Source organism: Mycteria americana, chromosome 4 (assembly GCF_035582795.1).
Source record: "Mycteria americana isolate JAX WOST 10 ecotype Jacksonville Zoo and Gardens chromosome 4, USCA_MyAme_1.0, whole genome shotgun sequence".
Classification (NCBI taxonomy): Eukaryota; Metazoa; Chordata; class Aves; order Ciconiiformes; family Ciconiidae; genus Mycteria; species Mycteria americana.
Genome location: NC_134368.1, coordinates 55,909,282 through 55,923,629, shown reverse-complemented (window position 1 = coordinate 55,923,629; position 14,348 = coordinate 55,909,282).

Here is a 14,348-nt window from a genome sequence, read left to right as displayed (position 1 = left end):
TTTCTAGAGTCCCAGTCATAAAAATGGAAGTGTGATTACAGCCAGCCACTTGAACGTGAGGAAATAAAAGCTGTAAAACTGCTTGCTAGTAAGTAGGCTTGAAAATGACAAAATGGTGATAGTTGAAGCAGGAACATATCTTTAAAGGAAGGATTATTAAGAAAAGTATCTTCAAATAAATTTAAAAAAGTCAGAGATTGCTATATATTTATGCGGCTGAGAAATACTAGAAAAATGCTATTGTCGTTTGTCCAGCAAAAAATGTTTTTTAACAGGAGTCTGAAAAACAACATTAACTAAATCTTTCCTCATATTCCTGAGATTTTTTTCCTCTCATCTTTGGGGATTCAAAGATTTAATTGAATTTGTTCTTTTTTTATTATTATTTTTCATTTTTTACTTAATACAGACATTTTGCTTTATTACAAATTCTTTTTATCACAAGCCTTTTGCCTGCAAAAGATTTTTTATATAGCAGCAGATAAAAAATTCTTTTACTGCTTTACTGTGCAATTGGATTCACCTTCTTCAGAGAATTATTGCATTTAATATAATCAATGATGGGAGCTAAGTAACATAACCTGACATAAATACATGGTGAGACCATTGAGTACTATTTGTTATTGTGTTGATCCCCTAACTATTTGTTACAGGGTTGATCCCCTGTAAAAAGTAGAAATGAAGCTAGATATTCAAGGGACAGGATAGATCAGAGGACTGGTAATGTAATCCAAGTCTTTTCACCTCCAGGTCACTGGTTCACATCTGTCAGGTTGGTAGTGACTAAAATTCATTACCATCTAATGGTTGGTCAGTGGCCTATGTAAAATGAGTTGCTGATCTTAGTCAAGTTACTACTGGAAAGGTGTTGATATCACAAGAAACACCGTAACTGGCACCTTTTCTGATTGATAATCCTTTTAATGGGGCCAAGCACTCAATTGTCAGAGAGATGAGGCTTTGTTCCTAGCATGCTCTAAAGGTTCGTTGTTTCTTCTTAACAGTGGAGGTATTTCCATTTCACAGCAAATAAAAAAACCCCTGTATATAATGTTTTAGTGTTGTGTGTGTGACCTCTGGGCCATGCTGTTACTGTCTTGACTACTTCAATATGAGAGAAAAATACGAATGTACACGCACGGCTTATAGCCTTTAAGGAAATTCCTTAGGGAGGTAGGAAGGATGTTTAGGGCCTAATCCTGCAGTAGTTTGCTACTTCATACTTTCCAGGTCCTCTGTGCTCCTACACAATCCTGCAATGACTAAGTCATGGCTTTCTCTAACTTATTTTTTTTTCTTGTCTGCAGTTTTCTGACAAAAATACAGTAATCTTCTTTCCAGCTTTGTCATGTTTTCTCATGTTTCCTTCAGAAACATTTACCATTTTGAGTATTCTCCTAAAGCTTGTTCTATGGGAGCTCTCTCCTTTTCTTTTTTCCTCCCCTTTCCCTTTCCCAACTGTAAAATTTGAGGGTGATTTGCTGAAGCTATCATGTCTGCCATTTGTAGCTGAATTACATATTTCTACTTTTAATTACTGTACGTACATACAGAGGCACAGCCATGGTAGGGAAAAAGCTGATAAGCTACATGGAGACAGCAAGGCAGCACGCTGATATACTCAGGTCTGAGTTCATTTCACAGGCACGTCTAGATATTGCAGGACGGCAGGAGGCTTTAAGGATACTGCAAAAGCAGTGGGCTTTCTTCTGTTGGGGAGGGAAGTATCATGCACCATTTTTCACTCTTCACTAGAATATTGCTGGCAGACTATATTTTGCTTTCCCTTCTCATGGGGAAAGTCACCGTGAGAATAGCACCTATCTGGAAGGTTGGTTACAGTGTTTGCAGATTACATTTTAATTCAGGTAATGAATGTTCAGACAGTGGCTGCTAAGGAAAGGTCTTGACTATCAGTCCTGTGTATCAGCAGTTTCCAGAATGCTTTAACTTTATATTCTAAAGCTTAAAGGTATGTTCACTTTAAAGTTGTTGGTTTCCACACTCTATATAATCTTTTAATTACATGGTTAATCAAAGCAATAAGTAAATATAAGGAATTAAAAAGTTGTTTAAAATCTGAACCATAAATGCAAAATTATTTTTTTTCTTGGAAGGTAGTATTTTCCAAAGTACTACTTTTTCGGTGTCTTTTTTTTTTTCTTTTTCACTTTTCCTTTGAAAAAAATATCATTCTTCTTTATCGTTCATTCTAGCCTACATATCCACTAACTCATGCTTGAAGCATCACCACTGGCATTCAGGGTTTTCAAAGAAGATTCCTTTGCCAGGGTCCTGAATACATATTTAGATACATAAATATATGGTATCTGAGTTTCAGAGATACCGAGCTTCTCCATTTTCCAGCACTATTTAAAAATTGACAATTTAATATCCAGAGCAGCACAGTATAATAAGTAGTAATACCTAAGGTGAGCAGTGTTTAGTGTTTCTCCCTACAGAAGCATTGGTAATGTGTGTGTGTACAAAGGATATAGGTGTTCCCTTCTGCTCAGCACTTTGCCAAGAAATGATAAAATCAAGATTATTGTAGAGTTTTGTATTGTCTGCGCCAACTCCTGATCCAGCTGCTGTATTTATAACATGGTACTTTTATGTTTGTATATCCACAGCTAAGCCCATTGCTCAAGGACACCAGCCTCGAGAGAACATTTAATGTTACTTTCCAGAATCCTAATGCCACTCAGAGGAAAAGTACTTTTGCAAAAATGAGGCAGTCTGTCATGATCCCCTCTGTGTCTACTCAGGAAATCTATGATGGTGAGTATTACTATATTGCTAGAAACCTTAAAAATTCAAAATAGATTATTGTCTTTTCTGGCATATTGTCCAAAGTAGAAATATACTCACTCTTATTTTGTTTGTCTGAGTAGGCAGTGAGTGCCTTTATTCTGTATGGTGGAGAAACAAGTAATGTACTCACAATTCCACACCTGTGCATTCATATCTGCGCTCAGAGGGAATGATATTTGGTTAAATACGTTTTAAAATTAATTTCAGAGCAGAATCCTTTGCTCTTAGCTAAAACAAATTATAATTGTTGCAGGCATGGGTTAAAACATCTATTTAATTTCCATTTGTTTTCAAATACGTGTTTTCTTTCTGTGGATGTATGTTGGAGGAACTGAAAAGGAGGAACTATATTACATACAGACGAAATATAGATGGCAGGCTTCTCCACAGGCCATTTTTTCTCTCTAAGAAATAGGGCAATGAACTCTCTGTGTTGTACTCCATTACTGTGGAAACAATTATGTTTATGAAGGCTATATTCTGAATTTATTAGAAAAGCAGACAAGTGAAACTGAAATTCAAGAAACATTTAATTTAAACAGGCTAAAATAACATTAAAGAATGTTTAGAAAACTGACTTAACCACTGAAAACTCATTATTTACCTCCAACTACCACATACAACCAGTACTGCAGAGAAAATGCAATATTAATTTTTGTCTGAGGTTCCATGTTAGAAAATGTTGACTTTAATACTTGCTTCCCAGACAACAAAATTTTCTCCTAGTAGTGTCTGTTAGCATACTGTTAGGTTTCTTAAACTGCAGCATACTGTTAGGTTTCTTAAACTGCTTTAGACTGAAATATATCTTTCTTCTGCCCTATCAGAATCCTGTGGGACAGCAAAGGCATATCAAATCTATATTTTCTACTTTTTTTTAAAGAGTTTGGATATATTGATACTAATTATGTCTCCTCTTCACCCAAATTAATTGGAAATATTTCCTTATTTACTTACCAATTTACAAAACTTTTTTTTTTTTTAAGGTAACTTGGTTAGCCCATCCTGTCTTTATTATTGCTAAAAATCCACATTGCGTTTCCAACTGATTCTAACTAAGAAAAGAATTGAATTATTTCTGTAACTTTTCATCTCATGTCTGCAAATCTCAGTGGCTATGAGCTGCAGTCAGCATCACTGGCCTGTCAGCTGAACCTCAGATTGATGTAACTTATGTTCCTGGCATCAAACGAATGTAACTGCATATTGAGGAACCACAAGGAAAGACAGTGAGCACCTGGGGTTTGTTAAAGGCTGTAAATGGGTGTGAATAGGAGAAGGTGACTATGAGTTTAAGATTCTGGATATCAAGGTACGTTGTGAATACATCCAAAGTGACCAATTAACCTTTAATCTTTTAAACTACAATAAAGATTTTGTTTTAAATCTCTCCTCTGAATAATTGTCTCACAGTTCCTTCAGCAGTAGTAGTTCTGCTCAAAACTGTTGACTACAGGACATATCATTCAAGTTAACATCTCTGCTTTGTGAGCCACCATACACATTCTGCTAAGTTTAGGCTGGCTAGTAATTGCAAGTAAAGATTTACAGCCAAGCCTAATACACATAGATCTTGATATGGTTCACTAATTACCTACCGTAGCTGGATAAATCTCTTGGATGCAATTTGACCTTAAAGAATTTTCTTTATGATGAGCTAGAGAGGATTTGAAAACATTTCTTCAATTCAGGTTAAGAAGAGTTACATTTAATGAATCATCTTTTTCTTTTTTCTGTTTCACACAGGATTTAATCCAGCATTAGTACATTACTGACAGAGACATGCTGAAAGCTCCTTCCACAGGAGAAATTCCTTTCATGGTGATCTCCCCCAGCTGCTCAAAATAGCTGTTTTTGTAGCTTCCTGATAAAGGAAAATTGTTCTTGCAAGAATTTTTCCCTGCTCTAAACTTCTTCCTTCTTATCAGACATCTGGTCTTCCTTACTGGATACCATACTCCTCTATTCTCACAGTACAAACAAAAATACAAGCATTAGATTTTTCTCCTAATTCTTTTCCAAGTAACCCAGAAATTGTGCAACTTTATAATTCTGCACAATGTGGAAATATTTTCTCTCTGTCTTCAGTATGGGGAATTAATTTACAGCCAGACTGACCCAACAGAGCTGAAAAGTCTGTCATAGACACAGAAAAGAAGAAAGGAAAACCTGTATTGTTCTTTCCATGGTTGATGTCTGTACAGCCTTTAAGCAGAGGAAATGCTTCCTTTGTCCCTTCCCTTTGAAGCTGGGAGGATGGTCCCCAGCATCCCTAGAGCCCCTGCGAGGATTTTGCATCTTGCAGAGCAGATTGAGGTACCAAGTTTTCCATATCAGATTCTGTACTTCTGTGATTTATTCAGCCACCCACCTGCCCACCTTTCCTTGGAATTACGCTGATAACATTCATAAGTAGGTTTTACTCTACTAAATGATGGCATACCCCATATCCCTGGTGAATCAAAAAACCCCCACATGTTTTGCTTCCCCGCCCTCTCAAGGGAGAGCACCCAGCCAACTGAGGGAGCTCCGCTGTTGTAGGAACCAGGGTCTACAGCAGTGTCTTTGGAAGGTGAGACCTACAAATACCATTACTTGGCTATAGGCAAAGACTTTCTTGCTATTAAAACCATGTTCATCCCTGATGACAAATACAATCAAGGTGAAGGGAAAGGTACCTTCACAAAGAACTACAGGCATCATCTTCCTAAACTGGGCAAGCAAGGTAAACCCAAAGGGGAGAATAGTGGAGTCATTACTTACTGTTACTCATTTATTTCACTGTGTTTCTTAAAGAGGAGTAGAAAGTAGAAATAGTAGAAAACGATTGATTATGATGGTGGATAATGACAGGAATAGCCTTTACTATTGTGCCATGCCAAGTAATGGCCTGCTATTGCTCCCAACTTTACTTCCAGCATAGTTTTCCTTGTGTTTTACAAAATACTAAACTTAAAATATGGCATTGTGTACTGAATAAAAGCGGAATCAGGCTTCAGATGGCTTTTCATTTGTGCAATCCTCAGATAGTGGCTGCTCAAATATTGGAATTTAAATAATTAAAAAACAAGCAAACAAACAAAATAAACCATAGTAATTTGGAAATCCAGGCAGTGTCTTTTCAGGATTTGTTACCTCACAAATTTCCAGTACTGGAAAAATCTCAAAATGGTGTCCCTGGAATAAGAGAATTCTCAGACTGCCAAAACTATATGACATTTATCTCTAACTCTGATGTTTTGTACAATATTATATCTTTAAAGTATCATTGGCCATATAATTTCTTATTTTGATTTTCTAGATTAAAGCAAGTCCTAGATTTCACGTGTGAGGAATTTTCTCTGAATGTCTTATTCAAAGAATACTAAAAGCTCTATATCTGAAAGATACTTTTTTTTTTCTCTCTTTTCCCTCCCATATTATATGAACATGGAAGTAAACATACTAAATATTTAGACTGAAAACACTATCCAATAACTCACACCCTCTACAGTATTTCTTTTAAATAGATAGCAATTGGAAAAAGTAATTGAGAATATTTTTTATGGAATACACTGAGAGGATGACCTAGATAATGTAGCTTAATAAGTTTTCTCCATCTTTATTGTCACTGGTACCGCTCCTTAGAGGTGCTGGAGGCATTAGGATGAACAATTGAAAGCAAGAGGAAAAAAGCTTAACCATCTAACCATGAAAAAACCCAGAGTATTCTGGAATGAGGCACACCCACAAGACAGATGGTAAGTGCTAACATGTAATACATAAATGATTGCTCCATATCTTTTCATATTGATATTTGACCAGTGGGATAGAACCAAGAAAAAAAGAAACCTTGAAAAAATAAGAACTTTTGAAAATGGAAAATATATTTTCTGTTAATTCTGACTAATAATTTTGAGTGCAGATGTAAAACTGATTTTATGTGGGTGCTGAATAGAGGTAAACTGCAAGTCTTAGCAAAACGCTGGAAGCTAACTACCAATGAAAAAGCATTCTGCAATATATCATTGCAATGCTCAGCAATAAAGTGTCTTAAATTCACTGTAGCCATTGATAACTCCTTTTTATCACAACCTAATAAAGTCAGTGCTTAGCTACTAGAACTCTTCCTACTACAAAGTCATTCTCAGCAATCGTAGCTCTGTAAAATTCATGGCGCAAAATGATTCATGAACTCCCTTCTTTTAACCAGCACAGTCAAAATGGGAACAAAGCTCTACAGGCATGGAAACATGTTTTGAAACTGTTTTGAAAGTAAAGCATTGCTGAAAAAAAATTATCTTTTCTCTCTAAAAGAAAAAAAAGAGCTGTATGAAGATAAGTACTGTATTTATAAGGTAACTAAGCAACACCCAGCATAGCACAGTCATCATAGTCTATTGGATATCTGTAGCTCTTAGGGTGAAAAATATTCTAATCAACCAAATTGGTTTGGAATAACTCATTTTGGGTTTGTCCTGCTTCACTAATCTGGAACATGTTTCTTTGAAGTGTTGAGCATACCTGACTTGATTGTAGACACTTACTAAACACCAGAAAAAAGAAGCAACACACAAATTTCTTAGTACAGCAGCTCCCATTGGTGTTAATAATAGTATCTAGTGTTGTGATGTTGGAAGATAAAGTATTTTGTTGTAAAATCTGTGCTAAGACTTAAGGGACCTGTATGATCATCCCATTTATTTTAATAAGAGCTGGTATCATTATATAAAATATTAGAATAATTAACTGCCATGCAGAATTAATAACTCATTATAAAGTTTAAATATATCAGCTACTTCTGCTTTTTTATTTCCAGAAAAGTATCCTGACTGGCAATACTCAAAGCAAGCTCTTGGTGTGTTTCCCGTCAGTGACGGTTTTCCCCTTGCTACGGTGACTGCATTTGAAAGTTCAGAATGGAGCAATGCAGGCGACATATTGCAAAAGAATAGGTTAAAAAAAAAAAAAAGAAAAAAGAAAGAAATTACATATGCAATTGCCCATTTGCTTGCCCGTTTGTCTTTTGTGGCTAAAGTGATAAAAAGGGCATGTGAGCGTTGGTGGTATGTAAGTGGCAGGAGGACAGCCTTGAGACATTTTCATACGTGCATGGCAGATGCAGCGAAAATACCTGTGGGAATCACAGTGTGCAATGGTCCACAACAATCTTGCTGTTGCCCAGTGACAGAACTGAGTAAGCGCTTCCTGATTTGAGGTGACATTTAGGGTGGACTGGTCTTTACCCATTAACCTAGAGGGCTCTTCCCGGGTAAGAAATACGACAGGGTGCTCAGCAGCTAAGCAACCTTGCAGCCCTTCAGATGGTAAATCAAGGTTTGATTTTCTTTGCTGAATAGGCATGTGGTCTCGCTGTGCCTTCTCCCTGCAGTTTTAAGTCTGCAGGGGGAAATACGCGCAAGCCCCGGTTGTACATACGAACAAGACACAGTGTATACAAAGCATGTTGTATGCAAAGCTTTGAATTTAACGTGTGGGTTGAGAGCTGGAGCCCATGGTGCTGGTTGTTGCCTCAGCAGATGCAGCTCTTTTCAATTAAGTTTATGAGCAAGTATAACTTCTTACATCATTAAAAGATCCCAAGGAGTTTCTCACTCCATGGTGGTACACTGGATACTGTGTTTTGACTGGAAGCTATCCTTTCAATTCCTCTGCAATTGCCTTTTTTTTTTTCCTTTTTCTTCTTACTCCCTCTTTGGAGCTTCAAGTACACAGTTGGGTTTCTGGCATGAATGTGAAAATCTCTTTCTATTAAGTCACAGCTACCATAGAATCTCTTTGAGGATTTTTCAGGTAGTCCAACAGAAGAAGAAGAAGAATAAGAATAAGAATTTTTGTTCATGCTGTATTTTTTGTCAGCCGGACTTAACAGAGTAGCATTTTTTTCCTTTCTTTTTTTTTTAATTAAAGTTTTAAAACAAAGAGCAAGTACAAGCTACAGCTCATATTTACTAATACCTTGGAAAAATTTGCAAGGTAAGATAATAATTAATCTGCTTGATCAATTAAATTCCCGTCTGTTGAATGTGGAGAGAGTCATATTCTTCTGCTTCAGTATTTGGAAGGCACTGAAGAGAACAGAGTACAGCACTGTGTTTTATGGCCCTTGAGAGATACTGGCACACTACGGAGAAATTAAGATGTTTTATGGAAACCAGCTCTGACTAGTGAGTGTGATGATGCTACGGTTATAGTTGTATCCACCCGTATATCTTTTCAATTCCTTTAAAAAAACCCAGTGGTCACAGTTACAAATTGGAAAGATTCATTTTCTGGAGGGGCAAAACTGAGTCAGTCCATTTCTGAGAGGCTTCCCCTCCGACAAGGGAAAATGCTGCCCTTCAAGCAGTTTTTGTGCAGCAATCGTCCTGTAAATTTGGGGCAGTGACAGGACCTGTGGGTAATGGGCTCAGGAGTCTGAAGCCCAATGCTGCGCACCCCCATGGATGTGGCCAAAATAATAACCAGTTGGTCTGGAGGGCTGCCTGGTTCCCCAGGAGCTCGGCTGTCTGTTCTCCATTGCCCCGTGCAAGGTATGGGCCAACAGTGCATTCCCTTCACATGGCAGCTGAAGGTGTTTGTGATGGATTTCTCTCTTTACTTGTAAAAAAAAAAAAAAAACACAAAACCCCCCACCCATTGTACAGAGCCAGAGTAAATAGCCAAAAAGTTGAGGGAGAGGGGAGGGAGTTGGAGTAGACATCCTGACCTTGCAACAGCCGCAGCACTTTGGTTGAGCTTTGATACTGATTTTCAAGGGCTTTTTTCTGAACCTTCAATTGTTAAAAATTGGCCAGTCCACAGAAGCAAGGATTATAGCTCGGTTTTTGTTCCAACTTTCTGCTCTTAGTGACAAAAGAGCTGGGGGGATTGTTTTAAAGGTAATCCCTGAGCACTTATCTTTGGCCTCCAGATAGCACAGGCTGTTGCTGAGCAAGCAACCAGCTACGATGTGTAAAACATATTCATTAGAAGTACTGACAGGCTGCAGTTTAGCTCTGACCTCGTGATTAACAGTAGAAAGCAAGAGGTTTGTGTGGGGGGTGAAGTTCTAATCTCCACCCAGGAGCTGCATGAGTAAATCCTGTTAGAAAGAAAAGGATCTGAGCACATGCATTTCACACATCAGTTTGACAATGTCCCCGTTAAACACTTCGTCTGAACGATGTCAAACCACAATGCTGGTAAATTTAAAACAAAATAATGTGTGTCGCACTACCTTTCACACAAAATTGCGTTCAGAGATTTTATTTTTAGTTTGAAATGGCTTAGATATAATTTTAGAAGAATCTAGGTTTATTGGGGATTAATAATTCAAATCCTTCTCTCCTATATTTAACTTTCTTTACTGCTGAATTTTAAAAAATTGTAGTGAGTTGCCATGTCACCAGTTGTGGGGGCAAAGGCAGTTCCTAGAGGTGCTGTATTTTTAGCCCCTAATAAAGGGGGATTTTTCCTTCCGAGGTTTTTTGTTGTTTTGGTTTGGTTTTGGTTTTTTTTTTTTTGAAGAGAACAGTCAGGACAATGCCGGAAATTCTACTACTGAAAAGTCAATAAACAATCTGAGCAATTCAGGATGCTGATGCCTTTGTCCCAAGACATGACTTTCAGCTTGTTCAAGAGTGTTTTAATTCTACAGCTAAGACCAAAAGCCTGAGTCCTCTTATATCTACATCTTTTCCAGATTTTTCTCCTATTAGTAATAGTAGCATTTTAATACTAGGAAATCTGCTGCAAAGTTACTTATGACCTTAGTTTTGAACAGTTATGGAATTTGGGGTTTTACCCAGTTTGCCTTTTTTCCCCCCTTTGTGTAGCAAAGTGTTGTTATAATGAGTTTAATTAAGTGAAAATAGATGTTGGCTTACAATGTTAGGAAAGGTTGCTATGCGCCAATAAATCATAATTAAATGTATTTAGTGTAATAGTGGGAGTCATTCACAGTCAAGTTGCTTGTAACAAATGTTAATTGTTTCCTTAAATGACAAGCCCTTCCAATTATAAAGAAAAGAAACAAAAAGCCCAGTTTTGCTAACTAACAGGATGTTTACATTACAAAGAATATCAGCGTTTTATTCATGAGCAGTTATTTAATATGGTAAAAAGGTACTATCTGGGGTGCCTGGAGGGGTTTGAATGTGCCTTATTTTAGTGAAAAATAGTTGTGGTTGTTTTGGTGAAGCGTAGTTATGGTTAGGGCAGTGATGTCTGGTGAAATGTAGAGAAGAAGCCCCAGGGAAAACTTTGTGGCTGAACTGTATAGGACAAAGCACTTTGAATATGGACTACGTGAACTCTGCTCATTATGAGGTAAGAATAAGACTTTTAGGGCTCAAATGTGTAATTTAGAAGCATGCAGTGAGCACATGTGTGTAAGACAATGGGATTATTCAGATGAGAAAGTACCACGCTGTTGCAGGTACAGTGAACCATATTTTAAAAAACAACCAACATTTTGTTGTGTGCCGTTTGTGCTGACGGTCTGTGCTTACACACATGCTTTTAAATACTGTTTTTGTACACGTCAAAACATTTATACAGAAGAACTCCCTGTCCTGTCTGTAAATGTGAGGAAGCCTTTTGGGGGAGAATGTACTTTTCTGTGTGTTTGGAGAACATGTACCACATACTGGGGCATTGCCGTAATTAGTGCAAGGAAGGACAATAACCCCTGCATACTCAATTTTCATTTTTCTCTGGAAGATGCTATGCCATAGCTCCTTCCCCCTCACCACCACCCCTATGCACACATACTTTTCTGAAGCCCAAAGGACTGATCATTAGAGCCAAAAGGAAGGGCGCAATTCTGCTTTCACGGCAGTCGGTCAGAACAGCGTCAGCGTCTCTGATGGCATTGATTTAAACTTAGACTTTGGGGACCTGCATTAACAGAGGAGAAATGCTGCATGTGCAAGTGTTGCAGGGAAAAGAAATAAAGACATGAGAGTTCAATATTGTAACATTTGGATTCTTCTGAGTCCTATTTACACACAAGGTAAAAGAAAGGCTTCAGTGTGGAACTCTGTCATTATTAAACTAACCATGTAAAATTAGAATTATTTTATTTATTTCTCCATTTGTTGGTCTTAGTTCCTCCAGTCTTCACAATAAACAATTCTGGGAGAGAGGGATTAGAAGCAGCTGCAGGCCTCCGTGTGATCTGAAGGGCACAGTAGGAGTATAAGGAATTTAAATATCATTCATTTTCTTTTCCTTTGCTCCTCTTCCCCCCGCCTTCCACATGCCATTCTGCATGGGAAACAATCAGTCATTCAGAGCCATGGACAATGACCCCCTACCTTTCGCAGCCCGTATCCAAAAATCCCTTGGCAAAGCAGACCTGGACTCCAGCTAGCTCAGCACTGCTGGAAGTCACATTCTGCGCTGTTGGACGCTAGGATTCATGAATCACAGGCTTGCACTGTACACTGACTACCTTCAATCAGTTGTCAGAAACACTGGCTGACCACTGCCTGAGCACTCTATATACTTCCACTTTTGTTTTAACGCCTTTTCAGTTTTCACAATGAGCCTGTGCAACCTCACTGGAATCAAGTTCCTTTCTGATTAAAATGTCTTTTCTTTAAACCCAGCTTTGCAGCAGGGATGCAGCCTGAAGGGCGCAGCATGGCCAGGTTACGCTTCTGGTGATTGATACAACTTCACTTCCTTGATGATTATCCCAAATAAATCTCATTGGTATTTTCAGCCATGATGTAGATGCCCTTTACATCCATATAAATCTTCAGGGCAAGGAGAAAATTAGCCAAGTCCAGACATTGATCTTGTGAGGTAAATTCTACCTAGGCAGCAGGGGCTCCATTGATAAACAATGAAGCAATGCAGATAACTTACCAGCTTACTTTTAATCAATGCAGCTTCTCACAATGTATTATTCCAGCAGTGGGTCTAAATCACTGTGCACTATAAGAGTTGTTTTCAAAACCTTTTAATCTAATTGGAAAATCTTCCTTTCTACTGGTAATAAACACTCACTAAACTGTCTACACCTAATTGAGCTGTAGTAATTTATGTGAGCTCCCCACTGCTTTTTCTTCCTTTAATCAGACAGACTGCTTTATGTCTTTAACTAATGAAACCTAAGACTTCGCCAAGTAGATTTGATCAAATGTCACTACTGAATAAATCTTCATTAACACTGACATGTCCCACATCCTCCCCATGTCCCAATTCATCATTAACTCAGAGCAACATCATCATAGAAAGGTGATGGCCACTACTTTATTTACGTATATAATCAAGCAGTAGTCATCAATGTCACACCAAATAAGAACGTGAAAAGACAATTTATTGGAGCTTTTTGTCAGGGCTTAATAATAGTAACTGCAGTGATGCTTTTTTCCTAGAAAGCAGATCTCAGTACCCTAGACGTGCTAGAAATGCCACCAGCTGCCACGTACGTTCATAAAAAGCTTTTCCTGTTGTAATAGCTATTCAGATCGGTCCTTCCCCTTGTATACATACATATTACTCCCCACCCAGCAGTGTCTTTCAGAGGTACTCAAGCTGTCTTAGGTAACAGGAGCTGTACAACTGCTTACCACAGGAGTATCAATGATCCAGACGTATGTTACCTAGCACAAACCCTTGCTAGTATTGCTGGATACTAACCAAAGCAGCAACTGTCGTTACTAAAGAGAATAGTAAAAGGCGGTACTCCTGTGTCTGCTCAGGGAGACAATGAGGGAATTGCCCAGAGGAGGCCAATATCAACCAGAATTAAAGTTATGAGGGAAAGAGAAGCAAACCGGTCCTCTGTGATGCAAAACAAAAAACTTGATGGTGCAAGAAATATTTATTTGAACCAATGAGAAGTCAATGTTAAACGTTATAACAGAATTAGTGGCAGGCAAAGGTACTGGGACATCTAAAGATGCCCGTGGGTACCAAATAAAATGACAAAAATGTCATTTTTGGATTTCCCCCATTGACTGACATGACTTTTTTACACATAAAAACGGCCAGAGGTGCCAAAGGAAATGCTCAGAATACCAGTTGTAGGTATTTCAATGTGCTCTCTGCATTAATGCCCCTTATAAAATTGATTCTGCACTACCTTTCACAGGAAAGTCAGTGGGAATTAAGCCTTTAGAAAGTCTTTGTGTGGCTTGTCAAACATTTAGCAAGTGGTAAAAAAAAAAGTTAGGAATGTGAATACTGGTACTTTTGTGGGAATTGGGATGAGTGCTGAAAGATGAGTTGGGAAATGTATATTGAAATGGAGCTGGGGGACAGGGGCTGTGATGACAAAGACTTTAAGTTGGTAAACTGGACAACAGGCAGCCAAGGAGCAGCTCATCATGGCCAGTGATAAGGTCAGATAGGTTGCAAGAGAAGATAATTTTGGCAGTAGAGTTTGTCAGAGGTCTGGTGGCTGGCAGGTAATGAAGGCAGGACAAAGATGTTGGCAGACAGGCAGGCACCCACCCGCACATACTTAGTTTTGCAGAAAAAAATGAAATGTGCTGTAATTTTGAAGACAGAATAGACTGACATCTGACCTGGCTTGATGT